The sequence below is a fragment of the Colossoma macropomum genome, unplaced genomic scaffold (genome assembly GCF_904425465.1).
Source record: "Colossoma macropomum unplaced genomic scaffold, Colossoma_macropomum, whole genome shotgun sequence".
NCBI classification, from domain to species: Eukaryota; Metazoa; Chordata; class Actinopteri; order Characiformes; family Serrasalmidae; genus Colossoma; species Colossoma macropomum.
In genome coordinates this window covers 61494344-61520710 of record NW_023494792.1, presented here as the reverse complement: position 1 = coordinate 61520710, position 26367 = coordinate 61494344, and the positions used below count along the sequence as shown (strand labels likewise).

The window sequence follows — 26367 nt, the reverse complement described above, 5'->3', positions numbered from 1 at the left end:
CAGTGAACTCTCTCTATCTTGATGTATTTGCCAGCAAGTGGAGGGAACCGCGCTGGTAAGCTGGTGTGAAGAATGGTGTTCAACTTTCTCACTGAGGCCCTGTGAGTGAAAGCTGGAGCTGCTGTATGGAGACAAAGACATCCCTGTTAGGATTTCGAGGCTGCTTGTATGGTTCTTAAGTAAAGGGAACGGTTCCATTTAGAACGCTTGAATGGTTCTTCGCATGGTGAAAGCGTTCTTCAGATTGCATGTGTTGTATATGGTTCTATGTAGAACCTTTTTTGAAAATGGTTCTATATAGCACCCAAAAAGGGATCTTTTATTGTTACAATCTTGACGTTGTAACAATAGCAGAACCCTTTTTGGTGCTATATAGAACCATTTTTGGTGCTATATAGAACCATATTGAACCATGGAACCATAGAACATGCTCCCTCAGTCTGAAAGATTTCACTAAGTAAATGGTTCTTTGAGTGTTCGTGGTTCTGTATAGAACCAGTGTCTTTATTGATTGGTACTATGTAGAACCATGCACAACTTATTCTCCAACACATTCTCACTTTCACATTGCAGAGAACTCTTTAAGCATGCAAATGGTTCCTTGAGTGTTCGTGGTTCTGTATAGAACTTTATCATAAGTCTTTGATAAATGGTTCCTTGAGTGTTCGTGGTTCTGTATAGAACTTTATCATAAGTCTTTGATAAATGGTTCCTTGAGTGTTCGTGGTTCTGTATAGAACTTTATCATAAGTCTTTGTTAAGAATGTAAAAAAGGCATTTTTGTTAGGATTTTGGGGCTGCTTGTACATACACTCTTAAAAGATGGTTCTTTAAAGGTTCTTTAGTTAAGGGAATGGTTCTATTTAAATCCATGAGTTCTATATAGAACCATTTCGTGCTTCGTGGTGAAACAGATGAATGGAGAATGTGTTGGAAACGAAAATGGTTCTATATGGCACCAAAAAGCATTTCGACATATCAACAAAAGCAGAACCATTTTGGTACTATATAGAACCATGCACAACTTATTCTCCAACACATTCTCACTTTCACAATGCAGAGAACTCTTTAAGCATGCAAATAATTTCTTGAGTGCTTGTGGTTCTGTATAGAACCATTGTCTTTATTGATTGATATAAAACTTTATCATGAGTTTTTTTAAGAATGTAGACAAAGACATTTTAGGATTTAGGATTTTGGGGGCTGCTTGTAGGTACACTCTTAAAAGATGGTTCCTCAAAGGTTCTTTAGTAAAGGGAATGGTCCTATTTAGATCCATGAGTTCTATATAGAACCATTTTGTGCTTCAATGGTTATCTGCATGGTGAAACTGCTCAGATTAATGGAGAATGTATTGCAAGCAAAAATGGTTCTATATGGCACCAAAAAGCATTTTAAAATATCAACATCAATCTGAAGAAACATTTCACCGTGCAGAGAACCCTTTAAGCATGCAAATGGTCCTTGGAGTGTTCATGGTTCTATACAGAACCCTTGTCTTTACTGAAGACCATTGAAGTGCCATCTTAAACCCAATTATCTCCCCAATTTAGTCGTCTCCAATTCCACCCGCTAGTTAGGACTCCCCTAATCACACGATGCTATCAACGCTAGGAGGGTGAAGGCAGCACAGGCTTCCTCCGAGACCTGTGAAGCCAACCACCGCTTCTTTTTGAACTGCCGCTCACGCAACGTCACTGGACAGCTGAACGCGCTCGGAGGAAAACGCCAACCGCCAGATCTGCTACGTCAGCTAACAGACGCCTGCGCTGACTAGCATCGCGCTGAGTGATGGGGGGAGAAGGAGGGACCATCCCACCCACCCAGAGAGAGCGGGGCCAATTGTGCTCTCTTGGACTCCCGGCTACGGATGGCTGTAGCATCACCAGGGATCGAACTCGCGATCTCCTGATGAGGGCCAACGCTTAGACGGTTGCGCCACTCGGGAGCCCCCGAAGTGCCATCTGTTTAAGAGTGCAGTGCTGGGGAATAAAAAATTCAGTGTCACTTCATTTTAAGAACGTCTTACAAACCTGATGTTGCTTATTTGGACTGTTTTCTTCTGATTTCTTCTCTTAAAATTACAGCAAAGGGAAACTTAAACAGTATCGTAAACAATAACCAGACAGAAAGCATATCTACAGAAAGGAAACCTGCTGTTTTTAAATGTTTATTTGGATTTTAAACAACTTAAAGCACTCAGCAAATGACACATACTGCAGTTGACTGTTTGGGCACAAAGTAAAATTAGAAAGCTGTAAACAAACTGCTTGGCAACAGCAACACTGCAGCTTTATAGGCATTACATAATACGTGTAATGCTCATTATCTATCAGATGTATTAATAAAAATATCTCTGAAAAGCAGTACAGGATGATGGTGCAGGTGGTACATCACCCAGCGCTATCTGTACGGTCATATGTAAGTTTGGGTGCCCCTGGTCAAGTGACACATATTGTTGATTTTCTAAGTCTGAATAACTTACACATCCTCTGCACTCTCAGAAATAAAGGTACTAGACTGTCTCTGGGGCAGTTCCCCTCTTATCACTGGGGTGGGACCCTCAAGGGTCCATCTCAGTACCTTTAGTCAGGGAACATAACTGAACCATAATCCACTGAAATGATATGTTCTAAGCTGTACTGACTCCACACACCCCGTCTCGTCTCCAGGCTTTTATTTTACTGTTCTGTTTAAAACATTCGGTTATGAAAAGGTACAAATACGAACTTTTCACCTGGAGAAACTTATTTAAGGTTCACAATCAGACCTTAAAACCACTGTTGTACCTTTGAGGGAACATTTACACTGTTTGTACCTTGATGAACGAAAAATGTACCTGCACAGAACCTTTATTTCTCACAGTGTACAGAGACACATCTCTGCACATTTTATTTACTCAATTTAACATTGGTGTAAAAAAAATAACATAGTATTTAGTTATTTCATGTAGTCTTATGGAAAACAAGACAACTTCATAGAAATCCTGAGCGTGATACACATACTTAAAGGGGAACTCCACAGATTTTTCAAAATTTCTGCATGATTAAATTGTTAAGATGTAAAAACAAAGTCATTCAGAGTGGTTTGGTGTGAAATGAGGCTTATGTGTTTTATGTTAAATATGTTTTCTGCTTTTACTAATAATAATAACATAATTTCAAGCAAATGTTCGATGCAAGTGTCTTTGAGTTAAACAGGCCATCGCTGATTCAAAGTGTTAAGGTTTCCTGGAAATATTTGCTTGTATAATGCTGTGTATATAATAATAATAATATATATATTAAGTAGTGATATATCTAGAACTTCCAGAAGGACTAGAGTGACGTTTTTGCCCATTTTCCATCGTAAATCAAAGTGTGATTGGTTGATTCCTCTGTCACTTCCTAATTATGTTGGTAGTTATTGTAACGTGTAAGGCCTTCTGTCCAGGTCCTGAAGTCCTAACCAATGGGAGAGCTCACTTGGCTGCATTTACCTAGATACTACAGAGAAAACAATCCTGATTGGACAGTTTTCCATTGGGCGTTTCAGGAATTTAACCCTTTTGTTTCCAAACAAAACATAACAATGAAATATGAAGTTATAAACAGTTGAAAAATAAGAAACACTGGTTTGTAGATGGCACTGTACTGTACCCTTCAATCCAAATGCAAATCAGGTCTTGCAGTCACAGGATATCTATCTATCTATCTATCTATCTATCTATAATCATACAAAATCAATAAAACACAGTTTGCGCAGCACTTAAAGGGAAGAGTGGTTTGGTGTGAAACGCTCTGTTCTAGATAAACTTACGGAGTCAGAATTGTCCACAGTGGTGGTGATAGGAACCAGACGTCCACCTCTAAAAGCTCCCTCACAGAAAGTTACTACATGAAGTGGTTATGAATTCACTGCCTGATGACTGAAACACTGTTTTACTATAGTTGTAAGACAATGTTTAAAATGCATTCATGGCGAGATACATGCAGGGCGTCATAAGGCAAAATAGTGCTCATATAAACTCAGAAGACTCGTGTAGGTTCACTGGTGGTTCTGGATAGTAAATAAAATGTCTATATTTGTGTTGTAGTCATGGCGACCCCTGGTTCCTATCACCACCACTGAGTCTCTATAATGCACTAAACCACTGAATTATGCAGAAATTTTTAAAAATCGTTGGAATTCCCTTTTCCAACAACAGTGGAACGTATAAGATTAAAAAGGTCCAGGTCACAGGTCCAGCTGGTGTGGTGAAGGGTAGTGAGCAGGACTACCGTGCAGTAGATGGATTACTGTGGCGCCTGCTCAGCTCTGGCTGCAGAAGAAGTGGATACTTGAGGAACTCAATGTGCTGTCTGGATTAAGGCAGTGAAGAGCAGGTGCCTGTTTCGGTATTTTCCCCTTCCACCTGCACCTGACTACTGCGATAAAAATAGTTACATGATTCTTGAGAGCTTAGCTTAGCAGGGAGTCAGGAACACGCAGAGTTTAACCCTTTAAATGGCCAGAGCCCGCCAGCAGGCCTGGAGCGTTACTACACACTCCTGTAACCTTAGAATAGCGCAGCCAGTCTGCATTGAAGCCCCTGTCTTTACTGAATAATAAGCCTTAGTCTGTAATAAGCCTGAGATTTTAAGGGGTTAAGAAGATGAGCTGCCCTCCCAGTGCTGATGTGCTGAACAGTGCAGTGCTGACTCAATTTTAAGGAGTGTAAAAGCTGGTTATACTGAAGTGCTCAATTTTACAGTCATTGAAGGAAAACTTTAGACTGCAGTGGTATAAACTGATCTCGACCAGCTCCAAACTCTCCAAAGAGCTGCGTGGCAATAACATCGAGCAAAGGACTGTATTTAAAAGTGTGATTTCATGACAACCTGGACTCAAATGAGTTTCTCTACACTCTTCAAAAAGGCTTGATGTGAAATGCTGTCATCTTTTTTGTAATTCACATTAATACAGTTTAGCTATGCATTAAACATCCCCTTGTTTCACTAAAACCAGACAGAGTAGAGCAGAATCACTACACTCTTAAAAAAGATGGTTCTTTGAGGGTTTTTTAGCAACGACAATGGTTCTATATAGAACCATGAGCAATCAAAGAACCATTTGCTTGCTTAAAGAGTGATAAAATGATTGATGGAGAACGTATTGTGAATGGTTCTACATAGAACCTTTTTGAAAAGGGTTCTGCATAGCACCAAAAAAGGTTCTATTGTGTACAAGCTTGACATCATAACAATAGCAGAACTCTTTTTGGTGTATAGAACCATACACTGATCAAGCATAACATTATGACCACCTCCTTGTTTCTATACTCAATGGCCTTTTTATCAGCTCCACTTACTATATAGGTGCACTTTGTAGTTCTACAGTTACAGACTGTAGTCCATCTGTTTCTCTGATACTTTGTTAGCCCCCTTTTACCCTGTTCTTCAGTGGTCAGGACCCCCATGGACCCTCACAGAGCAGGTACTATTTGGGTGGTGGGTCATTCTCAGCACTGCAGTAACACTGACGTGGTGGTGGTGTGTTAGTGTGTGTTGTGCTGGTGTGAGTGGATCAGACACAGCAGTGCTGCTGGAATTTTTCTTTGTGTTGTTTACAGTGGTAAACAGTAACTATTAGGGCTAGGTTCTCAGTTTGGGCTGTAAATGTCAAAATTTGGTTAAAACAAGAAAAGAAACACCTCTGCGATGGTGCTATGTTGGTGCCCAGCTAACGCTGGTGCACAGGAACATTTTCTGGTTGTTCTAGATTAAACATGGACATTTAGGGGCTTGTAAAAGACATTCCTACCAACAAACCCAAACCTGCTTAAACTACGACTTGTATATATAGTAAGTGATGTATCTAGAACTTCCAGAAGGACTAGAGTGATGGTTTTACCCAATATTGTAAATCAGAGTGTGATTGGTTGATTCCTCTGTCACTTCCTAATTATGTTGGTAGTTATTGTAACGTGTAAGGTCTTCTGTTCAGGTCCTGAAGTCCTAACCAATGGGAGAGCCTGGTCAGCTGTATCTACCTAAATACCACAGGGAAAGCAATCCTGATTAGACAGTTTTCCGTTGGGCTTTCAGGAATTTAACCCTTTTGTTTCCAAACAAAACTTAACAATGAAATACAAACTTGTAAACAGTTGAAAAAATTTGATACTTTGTAGATGGCGCTGTGCTGTACCCCTCTGTTCCAAATGCAAATTAAGTCTTGCAATCACAGGATTTTGCACCATCCTGTGGTACAATTTGGTCTATTTGTAGTCTATTTGGCCAGAAGTGAGTATGAACAGGTGCCCAGGATCCTGGAGAGGTAGTGGAAGGTGGCACAGATGTGCAGCAAGAGCAGCAATCGCAGAGGGCATCACAGTTAACACTGGGGTCTGTGGATTGGCGCGAGACTGCAGATGCCATCCACCGTGACACCGAAATGAAAATTCCTGAAATTCATGACACAGTTGAACTAAAAGAAGGGATTGTTTTAAACTTTTAGACTTTGCCATTTATTATTTATGCTTATGAATTAACGTAACAATGCTGACGATAAAAAACGTGTTGGGAAACTGAACTGAGAGATCTAGAGGGTTTGCAAAGTACTGCTGAATATTAAAAGTTGTAAAATTATGGCGGTATAATACTCAATGGTTTCCCAATGGCGTCTGAAGCTGAATTCTGTGGGGTCTCTGCATGTGAGCATGGCTTTGGAACTCCTGCCTAGCAGTCTGATGTTTCTCCAGCAGGGGGTGCTATTAGCAAGTTACTTTAGTTTTCATCAATTAGAGAAGAAACAGCCATGAACCCACACCAGCAGGATCTAACCAACACACGTTCACAGCAACTTTTAGACCAGAGGTGAAAATGTTTATTGCCAAAAGATACTGAGGGATATTTATGTGATTTCCATTAAAGTATTAAAGTAATCTCAGTAAACCAGTTAATGCTAAAAAGCATTTAAGCTAAAGACCATACAGAACGCAGCTACAGAGAACCAAATTAAGCTTGAAGTTAGTCGGGTAAGCAAGAAATCCTGCTTCATGATTCAGAACGCTGGATGGAGAATGTTGAGATGAGTATCTATTATTTAAGTGGTAACTTGTTAGAACCCCAAACAGGCATTAATTAGCCTGTGATCGTCATTATTTACATAATTTAGACCACTGGTGCTAGTCATTGTCACTAGCTCGTCTCTGTTTTACACCTCTAAGGTGACACAGCATATTAGCTTCAGTAGAAACAGTAAAGAAGCAAATCGCTGCTGTCAGAAGAAAACCTCTCCATTTTTTCACGTTTTTCAGTTTTTTACATACTTTGAAAATATGTTTTATCCTTAACATCGTGTGTAAATTTCATCACAAACAGACTAAAAGAAACGACCCAAAATGACTCTGAAATAATTCTGGTTCCATTGACTTACATTAAAAGTAAAGTATGTTTTTTCCTTTTCCTGAAAAGTTACCATTTTGGAGATTCAAGGTTTTCTTCCGACAACAGCAAAATATAATCTCGACTGTTTATCGATGGCAGTACTGATAGTACAGGTGGTGTTGTGTATATAAAGGTCCCTAGATTTGGTAGCTTGGATGTTTGTGGCCAGTTGATGAGGTGGGCTCACAGCGTCTGAGGCACATAAGGTTTGTCATACGATGGTGGGTTTAGACAATGAATGTATTGCAAGCCCTTTCCAGCCAATCCCTTCAATCCTCAAGGGCTAGTTTGATGGCTTGAGGCTTGAGAACAGACACCGCTTTTACCTCTGACTTATCCACCTCTACGACAAAGGGATTAGAAGGGCCCGGGCGCCTCAGCAATGAAGCAGTGGTGAACCTCCGGCTCTTCAGGTCACAGAAAGCCTCCTCTGCAGCCACTGGACACTGATGCGAGTGGGAAGCGGCTTTGAGCTGTGCTTTGAGGAGGTGGCAAGTTTGGAAACCACAGAAGGTCTTTAATTGTTTCAAAATTGATCATTTCAGCTTTTGCTTCCTCTGTCGGAGCCCCTTCCAGACTCAGGACGGGCCTGAAAAAGGACACAGAACTCTGGGAAAAGAGGTTTTTCTGCCTTAAAACACAACCTGGGCTCATGTGACTCTTATCTTCCTGTATGGATGGAGACGAGACCTGAATGCTAACAATGCTACCTGCTAAGACTGAACTGAATCATTTAAATACTCCAGTATTTGTTTCCTGATTTAGTCATCACAACACTCTTTAAAAACATGGTCAAGGGTTCTTTAGCAAAGAAAATGGTTCTATATAGAGCCATGGACACTTAAAGAACCTTAAAGGGTTCTTAGCATGGTGAAATGGTTCTTCAAACCGATGGAGAATGTGCTGTAGATGGTTCTATATAACATATTTGTGAAAAGAGCTCTATATAGCACCATAACAAGCTTGTAACAAAGGAAGAACCCTTTTTGGTGCTATATAGAACCATCTACAGCACATTTGCCATCAATTTGAAGAACGCTTTTACAATGCAAAGAACTCTTTAATCATGCAAAGTTCTATTTAGTAAGCACAGTGGTTCTGTATAGAACCATGAACACTCAAAGAACACTTTACATGGTGAAAGGGTTCTTTGAGTGAGAATGTGCTGTAGATGGTTCTATATAGCACCTTTTTGAGAAGGGTTCTATTTAGCACCAAAAAGAGTTCTTCTGTTGTTACCATATCAAACTTGTAACAATGGAAGAACCCTTTATGGTGCTATATAGAACCATATACAGCACATTTGCCGTTGATTCGAAGAAACCTTCCACCGAGCAAAGAACCCCTTAATCATGCAAAGGGTTCTTTGAGTGTTCATGGTTCTATATGGAACTTCTTCATTGCTAAAGAACCCTTAAAGAACGATGCGTTGACTACAGTTAACACCCACCAGAACTCCTGGTTCTGATTCCTGACCACTCAGAGGTCTATTTAACACAGTATTAAAGTTCTGAAAAAAAGCACCAGCTGTCTACATTCTTAAAAAAGATGGGTTCTTTAGTAAAAGCAGTGGGTCTATTTAGAACCATGAGCTCTATACAGAACTATTTTGTGCTTAAATGGTTCTTTGCATGGTGAAATGGTTGATGGAGAAGGTGTTACTTATGGTTTTATATAGAAACCTTTTTGAAAAAGGTTCTATGTAGGACCAAAAAAGGCTCTTCTACCATATACAAGCCTGACATTGTAACAATAGCAGAACGCTTTTTGGTGCTTTATAGAACCATGTTCAAAAAGGTTCTATGTAGAACCTTACAGATTCTCCATCAGTCAGAAGAAAGATTTCACCACGCAAAGCATGCAAATGGTAATCTAAATAGAACCATTGCCTTTGCTAAAGAACCCTTGAAGAACCCTCTTTTTCAAGTCATTTTTTCATAACATAGTGGCAAATATGATAGGCCTCACCAGCCGTTTTAGTGGCCGGAGGTGGTGCTGAAGGCCATCGTCCATTCATCATCTCTTCTAACAGGAGCGCAGTGGTCAGCACTGTGTAAATCTAGCTTAGTGAATATTCCTCCTGCAGTTGCTCTGAGGCTGAAGGCTCCGGAGAAATGGGAAAACCAGAATTTCAAAGTAATCTTACTGAGTGCACAGTAATTTATGCAGGAGCTGCTTATGCCCACTGATGCAGGAGAAGCTGATAAGTCTGATAAACCAGGTGCCTCTATGATGTATTCCTCCATGACCACAAGCTCCCTCACAGTAAAGCCAGAAGCCAGTCAGAATAGCTCCTGACAGCACCTCAGTGGGAAAGTCATGGGGCTAGTGAGGAGGCAGGGCTGTACGAGGTGTTGATATGCTTCTTGATGGATGTAGATGCACAGAAGCAATGCATGTTCACAGGGCGAGGAAAAATACATGAGTCAAAGCGCTTGGTCCACTAACTCTGGACCAACTGGAACATTGTTTCAAGGCCCAGTCCCATTTCGCCCCTCGGCCCTACCACTTAGCCCTACCCCTCCATTTTGCGTATTATTGTCTAGGGGTAGGGTGTCCTGATTCTTGTTGAGATAGAGGGGTGGGGTGAAGTGTTGGGGCTACATGACCCTCCAAACGGAGGTTTTACAGAGACTCCAAACAGAGAGTTATGAGAAAAAAAGAAAAACCAGCAAGATGGAGAACAAGAGACCAAAGAAACACACAAATGTGAGAATTTTCTCTGTTAAAAATTACGATAATCACTGTATTATCTTAGTTTAATGTCGTTTCAGTGTATTATGGTCCTTTTCTTCATAACGAGCATAAAACATCGCTATTAGTGCTGATGTCTCAGTAGTTTGCTATTTAACTTGCCTGTTCCACCTTAAATGGTGCTCCAGTTACATTCTGGCATCAGAACTGCTGCTCCATTTAAGGTGGAACGGGTAAATTCAAGCAGGAAGCTGGTGAATATCTGACTTCAGCTTCATATCACTGAAGAATTAGGGGTGAGCGATAATAAATAATTGCCCCCCTCTTTGAAGGCATATGATGCACTAAATGTAACTAAAGCCCAGCAGTGAGGAGCTGAACTTTACCCTCCTCTGCTGTCACTGAAGACGGGCCGGGTGTTCTTTTTATTTGAGGGTCCCATTTCCTGTAGGGGAAGATTTCAACCACTACCCCTTGTAACTCAGTTCCAAGGGGCAAGTTGACACCCGAAAAGAAGGGGTGGGTGTAAAAATAAGAAATGGAACTGGGCCTAGAAGTTGAAGATGTCCACTCACTGTCCACTCTATCAGACACTCCTACCTTGTCAGTCCACCTTGTAGATGTAAAGTCAGAGACGATAGCTCATCGGACGGGATGCCGTTGGCTGGATGTTTTTGGTTCTCAGTCCAGCAGTGACACTGAGGTGTTTAAAAACACTGCTGCAGCGGGTTTGGAAAGTAGTGATGAAGATAACGGAGCATTTTGATATGAAGCATATGAGTGTCATGTTATATGAAGAGCCTTTAAAGGAGAATTTAAGAAGACAAAAGCACACAAATGTCATTAGCGGACAAAAAAATAGACACAGGAAAATGTAGGATATGGGCTCTTTAAATATGTTCACAGACAGAGATAAAGTTCTCATATATACGTCCTTAAAAAGGTCCTCACAAAGACACAGAGCTGTGTTTTTTATATAAATAGTGGGTTTAATAACGTACAGTATTGTATTTCTGCGTGTGGCGTCCAGCAGCACCATCTTATTTGGTGTTTCATCATGCTAAGCTAGTATTGGCAGGTAGGAGTGGGTAATAAATGTGAGAGATAAATTTTCAGGGAGGGACGGGGACATGCCTGAGACACACAGAGGCGTATATCAGCGATGGAGAGTCACCTTGTGCTGAAGAACAGGCACTCAGTGAGCCTGATATATTACCCAAGACCCAATTAGATACTCTCACTCTCTCCCTCTCTCTCTTTCCTCTCTCTCTCTCTCCTTTTCCCACAAACAGCATCTCGTTCACAACAAGTACGCGCAGCGGATGATGATTCACTCTCAGATGCTCTCACGCTCTCATTCTCATTCACTCACACCTCTGCTCCGCAAGCCGGGGGTCATGTGACCGAAGTCATATGACTTGAAAAGGAGAAAGGAGGAGAGCAGCAGCGCTCAGTGAGAGAATTCCCCTCCAGATATCGCTCCACTGATCTGCCACACACTCGCTCTGCTCTTTTTACAGCTCTCTTTTAACATGTGTAGTGGGCAGAGTTGTGGGGGGTAATGAGTCAGCATGAAGCTGCTTACTACAGCTGTTACGACCTGATAGAAGAAGGAAAAAAGGCAGAGAACATGAGGGAATGAGGGAGAAGAAGGTCTGAGGAGCTGAATTAATGGTGGAGATGGTCTTCTGTGGGTCCGGTGGTGTTTATCTTTACAGTAAAACAGTGAAGAGGTTCAGAGAGTTGTGGGAAGGAAAGGTTTTAAGACGTTTGTTGCCTTATTGAGACGACCAATTACAGTCGTATGCAAACGTTTGGCCGCCTCTGGTTAAAAATAAGTGAACACAGCCTCTGTAGAGAACACACTTAACACGCTCTGCTAATGTTAGCACACAGTTTCTAGCTACTTTCTGAGTTAAACGTACTGGAAAAAAAAACAAAATCTAAAATATGCCTTAATTAAATGTGTACAGGGCACATTTTAAATGTCGTTATTTAAATGATATGACCAAACCTTCACACACAAATGTGTATATACAGTGCAAATGTTTTTGGTACTTGAGAAAATTAAGAAAAAAGTTAGAAAAATTTTAGAAAAAGTTAGAAAAAGTTTTATTTGCATAATAAAAACACTAATATTAAAATGAACACAAGTATCATTAATACAATAAATAGTGATTTTATGTATGCCAATGTGTTTGTTTAACCATTTTGAAAAGGGTTCTATATAGCACTAAAAAGCGTTCTTCTATTGCTACGATGTCAAGCTTTTTATAATAGAAGAACACTTTTTTTGGTGCTATGTAGAACCCTTTTCATAAAGGTTCTATACAGAACCATCTACAGCACATTCTCTATTAATCTGAAGAACCCTTTCACCATGCAGAGAACCCTTTAATTATGCAAAGTGGTTTTTTGAGTGTTCATGGTTGTATATAGAACCATTTTCTTTACTAAAGAACCCTTGAGGAACCATCACTTTAAGTGTATAGAACTAGTTTGGTAAACCGGACTGGAGCAGGATGTTTTAGAGTGGTCAGTTTTTACCCTGCAGCTCTCTGTGTGAGGGCGTGCCGAGCTGGCCGGTAGGCAGGCAGTAAGGACTGTGTTACGAGATTGAGTCATACTGTAACAAAGGAAAAGGGCTGGAATTCCAATGAGGCGTTTCAGGCTGCTGAGAAAAGTGGGTTCTGTGGGAGAGAGTTCTCCCTCTGGAGGGAACGCTGAGCTTTGTGACTCAGTAGAACGTTTACATGCACAAAAAGCTACAACACACTGAAGAAAAGAGAAAAAAACAGAAAAGCAGATTAGGCCACTTTAAAATTATTGGTTGTTTTTAGACTTTAGTGAAGCACCTGATGAACCTGACTTGTAACTCACTCACTCAAATATAGCAGGCTGAAGATTCCCCACAAGGGGGCGCACTTAAGTAGCGTCTGGTGCTTCATAGGTGTGGTGCTTTACGTCACTGACTCTCTCTTGACCACTGAAATGTAAAAGTTTAACTTAAACGTGAAGTTGAAGCCGAACTTGATCTGATGTCCACTGAGGATGGTCTCTAGCCTGACTCCTAGGTATTGTTCTGGGTGAAGATTAAAACCACAGTATCTCAGTGTTTCCACAACTGAATTTAATAATCTATAGCTGATAACTGAGTATGTTTGTGGAGATTTCAGTGAGTGTTTAATGCTGTGTCTGTCCTGTACTGGTCAAAAACAGTGTTGCTCAGACAGCCAAGATGCAGCGCTGTTTAGAAGCTTGCTGTGTGCTGAGTAACAGTTGGGATTATAGAGCCTCTACAAAGTACAGTGTTACAGGTCAATTACTAAGGCTAAGAGAGTGAGGCGAGGGGCCTGTGCACGACCCAGAATTCCTGCTGGCATCTGTGTGTACATAGGTTTGTGTTGAACATTAATTCAGTTACTCTGTTTATCAGAGGGTTGTTTTGGTAAAGTACTGGTTGTTCTTGATAAAGTGATGGTCAGTGGACAGCAATGGGCCATTTATCATGGTGTAATTACAATTTCTGACAATATCAGTATATATAATACTGTATATATATATATGTCAAAACTCGGTTTGCGTGTTTCTGCTTGATGATTCACTGGATGTGACATGCACCACTGCATTGTCACCTGCATAATATTTATGCGGTTTTACTCTCTTATTTGTACTGCACGTTATATTTTATGGTTATTTTAGTATATTTTATTATATATCTTTATTTCTTCTATTTATGCATCTATATACTAATCTACTTTGTACTGCTGTAATAGACGACTTTCCCTCTGTGATTATTTGTCTATCTATCTATCTATCTATCTATCTATAAATTTTTGTTGTTTTTGAGTTTTTTGACAGAATTTGAAAATGCCTGCTGCTCTTTACATTAAGAGTAAATTTCATGACGAATGGACCAAACGAAATGGGCCAAAATTATTTGGAAAAAATCTGGTTCCATTGAGCATTTTGGAGATACGATATTTTGTTACAACAGCAGTGATATATATATATATATATATATATATATATATACATACTGTAAAATTTTCTCATCAGATCAACTAAAAAAATACATAAATTCAAAGAATCATTCATTCAAAGTATTTATTTAGGTTGAATAAAAGTAGCAGCTGCTCATTATCTTGGGATGTAAATTTCTAACATTACTATTAGTGCTAAATGTTGTCCTAATTTCTTCAAGGCTGAAAGTGGCTTCTTATTTACTTTTTGTTCTAATTTTCTGTTCCACCTTAAATGGAGGAGCAGTCACATTCTGGCACCTGTACAGGCACCTGAGTGTAACTGCTGCACCATTTAAGGTGGAACAGGAAAATTAAATAAGGAGCCAACTTCAGCTTCAGTGAATTTCTCACGGCGTTTGTCTACAACCGCCAGACACTGCTGGAATTTACTGACCTGAGGAGTTCGGCTTCATCACAGATTTTTAAAGTCAGAACTTTTAAAGTTGCTTGTTGCAAAGCGTTTTCTTCTCGTATGGTTTTGTTCATGACGTCATCAGCATTTAGTCAGCGTCGACTCGACTTACATCACATAACTGTTCCCTTTGAAAAATCTACTTTGCACAACCTGCAGATTTATACACGTGCACTGCTTTCTTACTACACACACACACAAACACAACTCACATCACACTCAAGAACAACAAAGAAATATTTTACATACTTTACTTTTAATGTTAGTCAGTGGAACCAGACATTTTTCTGAGACGTTTTGATCTGTTTCTTTTGGTCTATTCATCATGAAATTCACACACAATGTAAAGAGAAACATACATACATCTTCTAAGCCGCTTATCCTTCTGGGTCACGGTGGGGTGCTGGAGCCTATCCCAGCTGTCATTGGGCAGAAGGCAGGATACACCCTGGACAGGTCGCCAGTCCATCGCAGGGCAGACATACACAGTCACACACATTCACTCACACCTAGGGGCAATTTAGCATGTCCAATCAGCCTGACTGCATGTTTTTGGACTGTGGGAGGAAACCGGAGTACCCGGAGGAAACCCACGCAGACATGGGGAGAACAGGCAAACTCCACACAGAAATGACCCTGGTCACCCAGCCGGGAATCGAACCCAGGCCATTTTTGCTGTGAGGCGACAGCGCTACCCACTGCGCCACCGTGCCGCCCCTAAAGAGAAACAGGCATTTTCAAATTATGTCAAACACTGAAAAACAGTGAAACTTGAGATACGAGGTTTTGTTCCAAAGCAGCGGAATATATGCTTATAAAACCTAATATCAGAGGGAATATGACTGTCAGCTTTCTCCAGCTGTTGTCTGAATGGCCTAAATCTGTAAGGTTTAGTTCATTTGAGCCTTATTCAGGAATTCTTTGAATGCTTTATTTTAATAGAAATAACTGCAAGCAAATTCGTGACACTTTCAAGAATGCACACACATTTATCCTTCGATGACTTAAAAAACAAAGGGCTTTCAATGTGCTGGGATAAATTTGCATTATTTACATAATTTACATTATTTACATCTGCAGTGCAGTTATTTTTCATGGTGGTTTAAGAACACAGTGTGTTAACAACTGGAAGCGCAGAACTGCTGAGTTACTGAGTGAGCCTGAGTTTGATATGAGCTGTTTTTGGGCCGTAAGCGCATCCCAGAGTTCTCTCTGATGAAGCTGTGAACCGCATATGCAAATGAATAAATAAATAATTAAATAAATAAATAAAATAACTTTTTAAGATGAGTCTGCTTGCTGCATAGCGGTTGCGTAATCATAACGGCGGAATGAAGTTCAAAGACCTTTTTAATTAATTTGTTTACCTTCACAGCTCTCTCTCTCTCTCTCTCTCTCTCTCTCTCTCTCTCTCAGTCTCTCTCTCTCCCTCTCTCTCTACCTTTCTTTTTCTCTCTCTCTTTCTCGTTCTTCTGTTTGCTCCTTGCATTTTCTTCTCTTTTTTTCTTCTCTCATTCTTAATTTCTTTTTCTTCAGTGCTTTCTTCTCTCTCTCTCCCTCTCTTTCTCCCTCTCTTTCTCCCTCTCTCTCTCTCTCTCTCTCTCTCTCTGCTTGTTAGAGTCATTGATCTGTAACTGAGAGCTGTTAAACCCTCGTCAACCACAATTACCCAACTCACACACACATACACACACACACACACACACACACACACACACACATACACACACACACACGCGCACACACACACACACACACACACATTCTCTGTTACTCTCAATCCACGAGTACAGCATGCTGAGAGAGAGAGAGAGAGGGGGGGGAGAGGCATCTCTCTCTGTGCTCATGCTGACTGAGTCAGGCTCTGCAGTGTGGGAGTCAACATCACATCTCCACAGCCCACTGACAGCATCACAGAGAGAGAGAGAGAGAGAGAGTGAGAGAGTGACAGAGATGGACAGAGGGAGAAGGAGAGAGTGAAAGAGGAGAAAGAGAGGGAGAGAAAGAAGAGAGAGAGTGAAAGAGAAAAGAGAGAGAGAGAGATGAAAAAAAGAAAGAGAAACCAAAATGAAAGAGAGGAAAAGAAAGAGAAAGATAGAGTCAAAGAGAGAGGGAAAGGAGAGAGAGACAGAAAAAGAAGGAGAGAGTGAAAGATGAGATAGAGATGGGAGAGAGATAGAGAGACAGAGAGAGAGAAGTGAAGAGAAAGAAAGAGTGTTGGGAGAGAAGGAGAGAGAATGTGAAAGAGAAAAGAGACAAGCAAAGAGAAGAGAGAGAAACCAAATGAAAGACAGAGGGAAAGAGAGAGAAGAAGGACAAAGTGAAAGAGAAGAAAGAAAAAAGACAATGAAAGAGAGAGTAAAGGGAGAGAGAGAGAGACAGAGGGCAAAGGAAAGAGTGAAAAAGGAGAGAGATGAGAGAGAGAGAGAGATATAGTACTAATGACTTCCTGAAATATTTAGTTTTGTGCTGCATGCTTGAGACACACAGGTGCCAAACTAAGTAACTATAGCAACCGTGTTAAAGCTCGGGCATTTTTCTCTCTCTCTCGTGTCAAAATTCGTATTTTTAACTGATTGTCACTGTTAAACAAAACCTCATGTCTCTATAGCGGCGACTACTGAAGGAAAAAAAAAAGTTCTTTTTAATATAAGTTAATTTTGTTCCACCGACTTCTGGCCCTTTTCTACTGACCCCTGGTTCCTATCACCACCACTGTAAAGACATCTGAACCATTTCGCACCAAACCACCTTAAATTACTCTGTTTACATCTCACACACTGAATTACGATGGAATTGCCCTTTAAAGCAACTGACCTTCACATTGTGTGACCAGCTCATGATGAAGAGGTCATCACCTAACCCTAACCCCTGGTTCCTATCACCACCACTGTGAACAGTTGAACAATGCATTGTGAAATCATTCTTCATATTAAAGGAAATGTGATATATAATATATGGTTCTATAGAGCACCAAAAGGGTTCTTCTGCTGTTACAAGCTTGACATTGTAACAATTTCACCATGCAGAGAACCATTTGAGCATGCAGATGTTCATACATCGCAGCAGCTCCACACTATAATACTCCCTCCACCATGCTTCGCAGCTGAGATGAGGTATCGGTGGAGGTATGCAGTGCTTCGCTACCTGTCTCAAGTTCTCTAAAGACTCCCTGCATATTCCACAAGTAAAACATGAAATCCTACACTCTTAAAACAGATGGTTCTTTAAGGTTCTAGTAAAGACAAAGGTTCTATAAAGAACCATGACTACGCATGGTGAAACTGTTAAGTTTGTAGCAACAGAAGAACCGTTTTTGGTGCTATATAGAACCATATACAGCACATTTCCTTTAATCTGAATAAACATTTCATCATGCGAAGAACCATTTCAGCAATGAGTGTTCATGGTTCTATATAGAACTACTGTCTTTAGTAAAGATTCTGCTCTACTCTGTGTTGTACCAGTGAAACAAGCGCAGTGAATGTTTAATGCACAGCTAAACTGTGTATGACTCAAAAAATGGCATAATGTTCTCTATAACTGAGCATTTCACATCAAAACACACTGACTGACTTTGTTTACATCTCAACAATTGATTTAAATGAAATGAAATGTTTAAAAGTTGGTGGAATTCCCCTTTAAGTAAAGCCGAACAAATTAAACAGCATTGTCTACAAGTTTCTTCTTTTATTTTTGTGTTTTGTTACATAAAACATCCTCTCTTCATTGCACATTAATAATAGGCAGACAGGATTTTAGCTTCTGGCTTTGGATGCTCAAAGCTCAGTTATGCATTTTGTCAAGTTTGGCAAAATGTTTAATTTTTGTAGGTTTTGCTGTCTGCAAATGAATGATGAAATATGGATTATGATGTTTCCTGTTTGCTGATGTGCGCTGATGTGCGCTCCCTGTGCTCCAGCGGGAACGAGAATTATAGAAACCTCGGATCATTAAAGCATTACTCACTGATTTGGGCTCATTTGGTTGGATGGTTGGCAGACTGAGTGAGAGTGAAGATGAAATTTGTCAGTTAACTCCCATCCACTGTATCCCACTTTATTATTATGTAGCATGCTGATGGCTTGAATGGAACAGATCCAGACTGCTGTGCCAGAGCCAAGAGTGGCTGGACTCTCTCAGCTTTCTACATAAAATCATCATACAGCCCCACTATCCAGTCTAGTGGTGCAGTCAAAGGCAGCATACAATACAGGTTTGCGATTCTGGAAGGTTAAACAATTACCTCTCCATGCTCCGCCCACAAAAGTACTCTTTTGTAGCTACTCTTGCGATGGTTGCTTTTAAGCTTTAAAAGAGTGTTGCAGAGATATCTTCTGAAGTTAGCATGCTAACCAGCTAGCCCTGGCTTGTCCTGTCTTGTAATACCACTTTGTGCTTGTGAGTGAAACACAAAACATGTGGAAAACAAGTAGTATTTCTGGTTGCCGCAGCGACCCTGCAGCTTAAAATCATACAGTTAATGCAGTTTCACTGTAGCAGCTGTTTTCAGACTGTTCTGTCTGGTTTCAGTAGCTGCATCGTGTGGCGTGTGGGCGCCCTCTGGTGTTTCGCAGTCCTGTTGTTGATATAACGGGGAAAATAAGAAGTGGCCAGGCTCCTCGTAAACCGGCTTTGGTTCTATTCGATGTCATGTAGCTGGCGCGGGACTATGAAAGCCCACAGTACTGCGAAATCTGCCGATATTAGGCCTTAACAAGGACACGCCCCCTTTAAATCCCACCTCCCAATTCCTTGTCTGGAGTACAACTGATAAAACAAGCAAAAAAAGCCAGCGAGCGAAATGCTAACAGAACTTATTTTCTTTTGCGAGAAGTAATGTTTATTTTTACTGCGTGTAATATATTCCCCACACACGACACACGGTGTTGGATTGGTTTAAAAAATTCACACTTATTTTGTTCCCACCATAACAAGTCTACATTCCATTTCACACCAGAGTTTCCCCCAGGAGACTTTAGTGCTGGTCACGGTTTCAGAGGCATAGCCAAGGGGTGGTCATTGTCACCCTGGAATGAAGCGTGGTTGACCCTTCTGGCCCCCCCAGCCATCGTCAGTCAGCCATCATTAATAAAGCATCAATCATGCTTAATTGTGAAAATCTGCCATCAGGGTATCTGTCAGCTGAGAGTGATGACAAGAGACATGAGAGTCTGATGACGATGCATTTAATAATTAGCATATCATGCTGTGATTGGCTAATTTACTCGGTAAACAGGGGAGTGAATGTGCGCTGGGTCAGCAGTGCTGCTCTCTGAGCTACATTATGAAGCAGCTATTTCATGGTAAGATGAGTAACTATCAAGAACAAGTCAGCTAGAAATGTTTGTCATGATAACTTTTTTTTTTCACAGTTGAATATGTGCATGTATTGTAGGTTCCCTTATACAGTGATATCTAATCATTGGACCTAAGTGTGACCTGTAGAGCGGGCAGCCTTAATTAAATTCTCTGGCCTGTCTAAATGAAATGTTTTCACACTATAAAAAGCAGTGCATTTAATTTACCTGATTCATCTCATGAGTGGCGTCCACACCGTTGTGTTCTTCAGTTTACTCTTGGCAGTAGTTGTATGGATGCAATATTTTATTGATGTGAAAATGATGGACAGCTTTAGTTGTGTACACAGAAAAGCCAACGCATTCATTTATATGTCATTTTATGACAGTAATGCTGTTTTTTTTTTTAGCAGTGCACCACCTCATTAAAGCCTGAGGGTCTTACTTGGCCATCCCATTTTGAAAGTTCTAGCTAGGCCTCTGCACAGTGTCTGGCAATGATTCGCTTAAAATTCCAGTCTTTGATATTAACGTTGCGCAAAACCTATGTTGTGTTTTTACTCATCAGACCCTAAAAGCCTCGTCTTCTCCTCCAGCGCTCCTAAAGGCCTTTAGTGAGTTTACCGTACTGAGAGCTGATTGGTTGGCATTACTGCTACTGAGTGTTAATTGGCTGGTGTTATGGCTACTGAGCACTGATTGGTTGGCTTTATTGCTACTGAGTGCTGATTGATTGGCAGTGGTGCTACTGAATGCTGATTGGCTGGCAGTGGTGCTACTGAATGTTGATTGGCTGGGTGTGGTGTTACTGAGCGCTGATTGGTGAGCATTACTGCTACTGAGTGTTAATTGGCTGGTGTTATGGCTACTGAGTGCTGATTGATTGGCATTACTGCTACTGAATGCTGATTGGTTGGCAGTGGTGCTACTGAATGTTGATTGGTTGGCAGTGGTGCTACTGAGTGCTGATTGATTGGTTAGCATTACTGCTACTAATTGTTGATTAGATGGCATTACTGCTACTGAGTGCTGATTGGTTGGCATTAGCGCTATTAAGTGTTGGTTAGTTAGCATTACTGCTACTGAGCGCTGATTGGTTAGCATCACTGCTACTAATTGTTAATTGTTTAGCATTACTGCTACTGAGTGCTGATAGGTTGGCATTGGTGCTACTGAGTGCTGATTGGCTGACATTGGTGCTACTGAGTGCTGATTGGTTGGCATTAGTGCTATTAAGTGTTGATTAGTTAGCATTACTGCTACTGAGCGCTGATTGGTTAGCATCACTGCTACTAATTGTTAATTGTTTAGCATTACTACTACTGAGTGCTGATTGGTTAGCATTACTGCTACTGAGCGCTGATTGATTAGCATTACTGCTACTGAGTGCTGATTGATTAGCATTACTGTTACTGAGTGCTGATTGGTTAGCATTACTGCTACTGAGTGCTGATTGATTAGCATTACTGCTACTGAGTGCTGATTGGTTAGCATTACTGCTACTGAGTGCTGACCTAAGAGAACTGGTGTACATTTCAGTGCTTTACCGCACTGGATGATGTCTTTATTGGGTGCAGACATGTGATGCTGGTTTAAATGATCAGATAAAGTAGATAACGTCTCTAAAAAGATCTGTCAGCTGTTTGAACAGCTGCATACAGGCTAACTTTACAGGCTCACATTTAAACGATTAGTACCCTCAGTGTACAGTCCTACATTCATGACCTGCATTTCTGAAGTGGTGCGACGGCAGCGTTGGTTAATGACGAGGAGCCAAGATTAAAATAACCCAAACAACTTGAGCGAAGCCCTATCCTCCATCGAAGGCAGGAGGCCGGGAGGTGCTATTTTCCCCAGAACAGGAAAAGTGGGCGTCACCATATGACTATATTTAATTAAATGTTAGTAGGTACTTTGGGTGAAATTTGTTTTACCAGTTTTTTACATGTCAAATACCTTTTATCTTTGGTTGCCACCCTCATTTAGCCCCAAATTTCTCATGGTTGTCCCCAGAAGGTCATGTCCGGTCCAGCGAGACTAGGCGGAACATGTATAGGACGACTGTACACAAATGTAAACAGCTGTTCCAAATGTTGAAAACCTGTAATCCCGTTCATAACACCCGTTCGAATCACACATTCGGTTTTATTTTGATGTCTCAATTCTGAATATGTGCTGAAATTCAGTGTATAGGAAACCTCGAGTGTTAGCGGAGCTCTCATTAGTGTGAAGAGGCAGGAAATACATTACTGTCCACAGTTCAATTACACTCTAATGAGGCAGGAGCATTAAACATGCTCACAGTGCGCGTGAATGCGTGTGTGAGGACGAGTGTGGAGGAGCCGAGCGGCAAGAGACGCTCTACAGCCCCTCAATCACACCCCCCCAGCGAGACCTGTCCAAAACACATGGAGACGGTGGGATCATCCCAGGTTTAGTGCAGCAGATACAAAAAAAATTTGGGCCTCATTTGATCGGATCTGTTCTTCTGTATGGTTTTGTAAATGAGTTAAAGCGAAACTAAATCAGTGTTTTGTACATGTGTTTGTCCTGCAGGGCAATTAAACGTGTAATCGAGTGTGAAAAGGTAAGTGTAGTAAATTAGAGGGATAATTAGGGTCAGCTGTTCGAGTACTATATTAAACAATTACGTGTGATTCATGGTGCCTCTTATAAATTATGTAACTGACACCTACCAGTGTAGTAAAGGTGGTAACATGCTGCTCCTGTCAAACTTTAAACTGAAACAATAACTAGAAGAGAAAAGTTTCTGAACAAACTTTTGTTTGTTACTCAATTCTGATTGAGTAGCGTTGAGTAGCAATGCTAGTCAGTGCTACTGATTTGCTAGCATTACTGCTACTGAGTGCTGATTGGCTGGCATTACTGCTACTAAGTGCTGATTGGCTGGCATTATAACTACTGAGTGCTGATTGGCTGGCATTATAGCTACTGAGTGCTGATTGGCTGGCATTACTGCTACTGAGTGCTGATTGGCTGGCATTATAGCTACTGAGTGCTGATTGGTTGGCTGCTACTGAGTGCTGATTGGCTAGCATTACTGCTACTGAGAGCTGAGTAGTTAGCATTACTGCTACTGAGTGCTGATTAGTTAGCATTACTGCTACTGAGTGCTGATTGGTTAGCTTTACTGCTTCTGAGTGCTGATTGGTTAACATTACTGCTACCGAGTGCTCATCAGTTAGCATTACTGCTACTGAGTGCTGATTGTGTGGCATTACTGCTTCTGAGTGCTGATTGGTTAGCATTGCTGCTTCTGAGTGCTGATTGATTGGCATTACTGCTACTGAGTGCTGATTGGTTAGCATATAAGCTACTGAGTGCTGATTTGTTGGCATTACTGCTACTGAGTGCTGGTTAGTTGACATTGCTGCTACTGAGTGCTGATTGGTTGGCATTACTGCTAATAAGCACTGATTGGTTAGCATTACTGCTAATGAGTGGTGATTGGTTGGCATTACTGCTACTGAGTGCTCATTTGTTAGCATTGGTACTACTGAGTGCTAATAAAATACCATTACAAGTACTGGGTGCCAATTTGTTGTCATGACTGCTACTGGAGACTGATTGGCTAGCATTATTGCTACTGAGTGCTGAATGGTTGCCATTACTGCTACTGAGTGTTGATTGCTTGATATTACTACTACTTAGCACTGATTGGTTAGCATTACTGCTACTGAGTGCTGATTGGTTGGTGAGCTAATCAGCTTATTGGCTGAGTTTAACAGCCATATAAAAATATATAACAGCAGAATATTTTATTGTTCTTCTTTGTTGATTAAAATTATAATAAATATTTACAAACATTTGTCAAACGCAAAAGTGAACACAAAAAAGTCTAAACGTTCATGCTTATGATCGGCCTAACCCAAAGCTTAACCTGAAGCTTACTTCACTAATGCTTTATGTGTGCATGCTGGGCTGTGCTCAGTGTGGATGAGTAGCGGAGAGAGGGGTCCTCGTGAGGCGTGTTCGTTCACACTGTGTTGCTGTAGAGATGATGGATGAAGTGTTAGCTTTAGCTCCTTGGTGCCTGCTCCACGCCATAATGCTCTGCAGATGTAGCAGCGTGTACTGTAAGCTCGCTCCATCCACTCTGCCTGCTTCATTAGCACAAAGACTGCAAACTGCAGTCAGAGCACTGGAGGAGGAGACCACCAGAGCACATCTCAGCCAACACAGGAAATTATAAACAGGAGCAAAATGATTCATGAATTAATTAAACTCGTTTCTTAATTAAAATGTCGTCAGTCTAAATTCACTTAATTTATGAATAGGCAGGGAATAGTTGGCAGTTTGTAGGATATGCTACAACTTTCCTGCATTGTTTTACCCACTGAATTGCACTTTTTGTGGTTTTATACACCAAAAACCGTCATAATTGCCATTTTCCAGCCTCTTTTTATCCCTTAAATAAGCGGGCTGTTTTTGTTACTGTGCCTTTAAGACTAATACATGTAAATGAACTCTGTTCTGATTGGCTGCCCTGCATTCTGCGTCATTCAAAAAATTGCCCAGGATAAAACACTCCTTCTAACTTGATTTAAGATTTTATTTCCACTTTTCCACAGTTAAGATCTAACCACAGATTTTCAATAATATTCTTGTCTATTTGCCCATTTGCCGAAAGGCCATTTCATATATATACATTGTCTTCATATTCAACCTTTTCTTTAGTTACATTAGCTTGTAGGATTTGTTGATATTTATCAAATCCTTCCTTCCCTACAACAATTCTTGTTCCACTGGCTGCTGCACAACCCCAAGGCATGGTAGACCCTCCCCCTGCTTTACAGTTAGCACGGCATTCCTTTCATCAAATGCTGCTCCTTTTCTCTCCTAATATACCTTTGGTGATTTTACCAAAGAGTTACATTTTTGTTTCATCAGACCACAGCACTTGATTCCAAAATGTTTATGGCTTCTCTAGAGGTTGTGGTGCTTACTTCTGATGCTGGTTTTGGTGATGAGATCATAGTTTCCTTCTTATATGACCTTTCAATGTAGATAATGTCAACAGCACCGCACAGTGGGCCAATGCCTCACTATTCCTGTGCTAGTCCAATTTTCTTGTAGGCCATTGGCAGTGATGTGGGGGTTTTGCTTTGCATTTCTGACCAGGCTATTGGCAATTCTATCAGAGAATGTCATGGATCTTCAAATTTTGTCTTGGCTTCAACAGGTGTCCTTATCTTCCATATCTTTATGGCATCTCAGACAGCAGAAAGTGTTCTTTTTGTAAGAGTCAGTTATGTTTAGTTTTAAATCCTTAGTCAGCTGCTTAGATGAACATCCTGAGAGACTTGAAGGGTCACAGTATTTATTATGCTGTACACCTGACTTGAATAGTAGTGTACTATTATCATTTACACACAAACACACACACACACATATATCTTCTTCTGCAGATGGCGTTGCACAAGGATGATTGAGCTATAAATACCTGCGGGCTGTGCGACAGGATTCATCGATTGAGAAGAGGTGGTACAGTGCAGTGAATGTCCCGTTCAGTGTGTGGAAGCAGATGTTAATGATTGGCAAAAAGGAGTGACTGCTTTTGGGCAGCCAAAGGCCACAGTGTGAAGGATGTAGCTGAATTTGCAGGTGTATCGTAGCATATGGTCACACGGGTCGACCAGCAGTGACAAAAATCCCAGAATTGTGGCTGAATTGTGGCTGAAAGACGAAACTGGCGGACAGGGACCGCCAGCATGTTTCACGGCTTGTGAATAAAAATTTCCTGTGGAGAGTTCTTTCAGAATTTGGTTGTGAAGAACCTGCATTTTTATTCACAAGCTCCCCAGACACTTGCCACATATATAATGGCTCATCAGCATATATAATGGCTTGTTTTATTCAACTCAGAAATTACACTGATTGAAAGAATCATTCATTCAAAGTATTATTTAGGTTGAATAAAGCTAGTTAATTTACTTGTTACCACATAAAGTATTTTTTAGGTTGATCTGACGAGCCATTTTTTACAGTGTATATAGATAGATAGATAGATAGATAGATAGATAGATAGATTTGTCATCTTTTTTTCTGATATGCAACGGTTGTGGCTCTATAGCTTAGTTTTCAACCTTGAAGTGTGAAATAAATTGTCTGTAGCACTACCCATAGTTATGTGTATGTATTTAGGGCAGCTTTATTCATTCCTCTCCTGTCCCCACACAGTGACCTAATGTCCATTTGTCAGTTTGGGGTCTTGTCTGTTCATGTCCATGTCTATATCACCTTATCTTGACACATATATGGTACATTTTAGCGCTGAAAGTGTTCCAGACGAGTCCCACAAAGTGAAATGGTCATGATGTGTTTTCTTGTACCTTCAGCCTTTAATGGGAAAAGCACAAAATGTTTAGAAATCCGAGTGATTTATGTCCTCTTATCATCCTCAGGCTCACCTGCCTGCATGTCGTAACCTGTGTTTGTGTTTTTTTCCTCCATATTTCTTTTCTGTTTTTAGCAGTGGTGTCAGCGTGTTGCCATGGTTCCTCCGAATG

The 26367-nt window shown here is 40.7% G+C and overlaps 1 protein-coding gene across 1 annotated transcript in view; it reads left to right on the top strand.

Moving 5' to 3' along the window:
* cacna1c (calcium channel, voltage-dependent, L type, alpha 1C subunit) overlaps positions 1-26367 on the top strand; it is a 335868-nt gene that overhangs the window by 158510 nt on the left and 150991 nt on the right. The window lies entirely within an intron of this gene.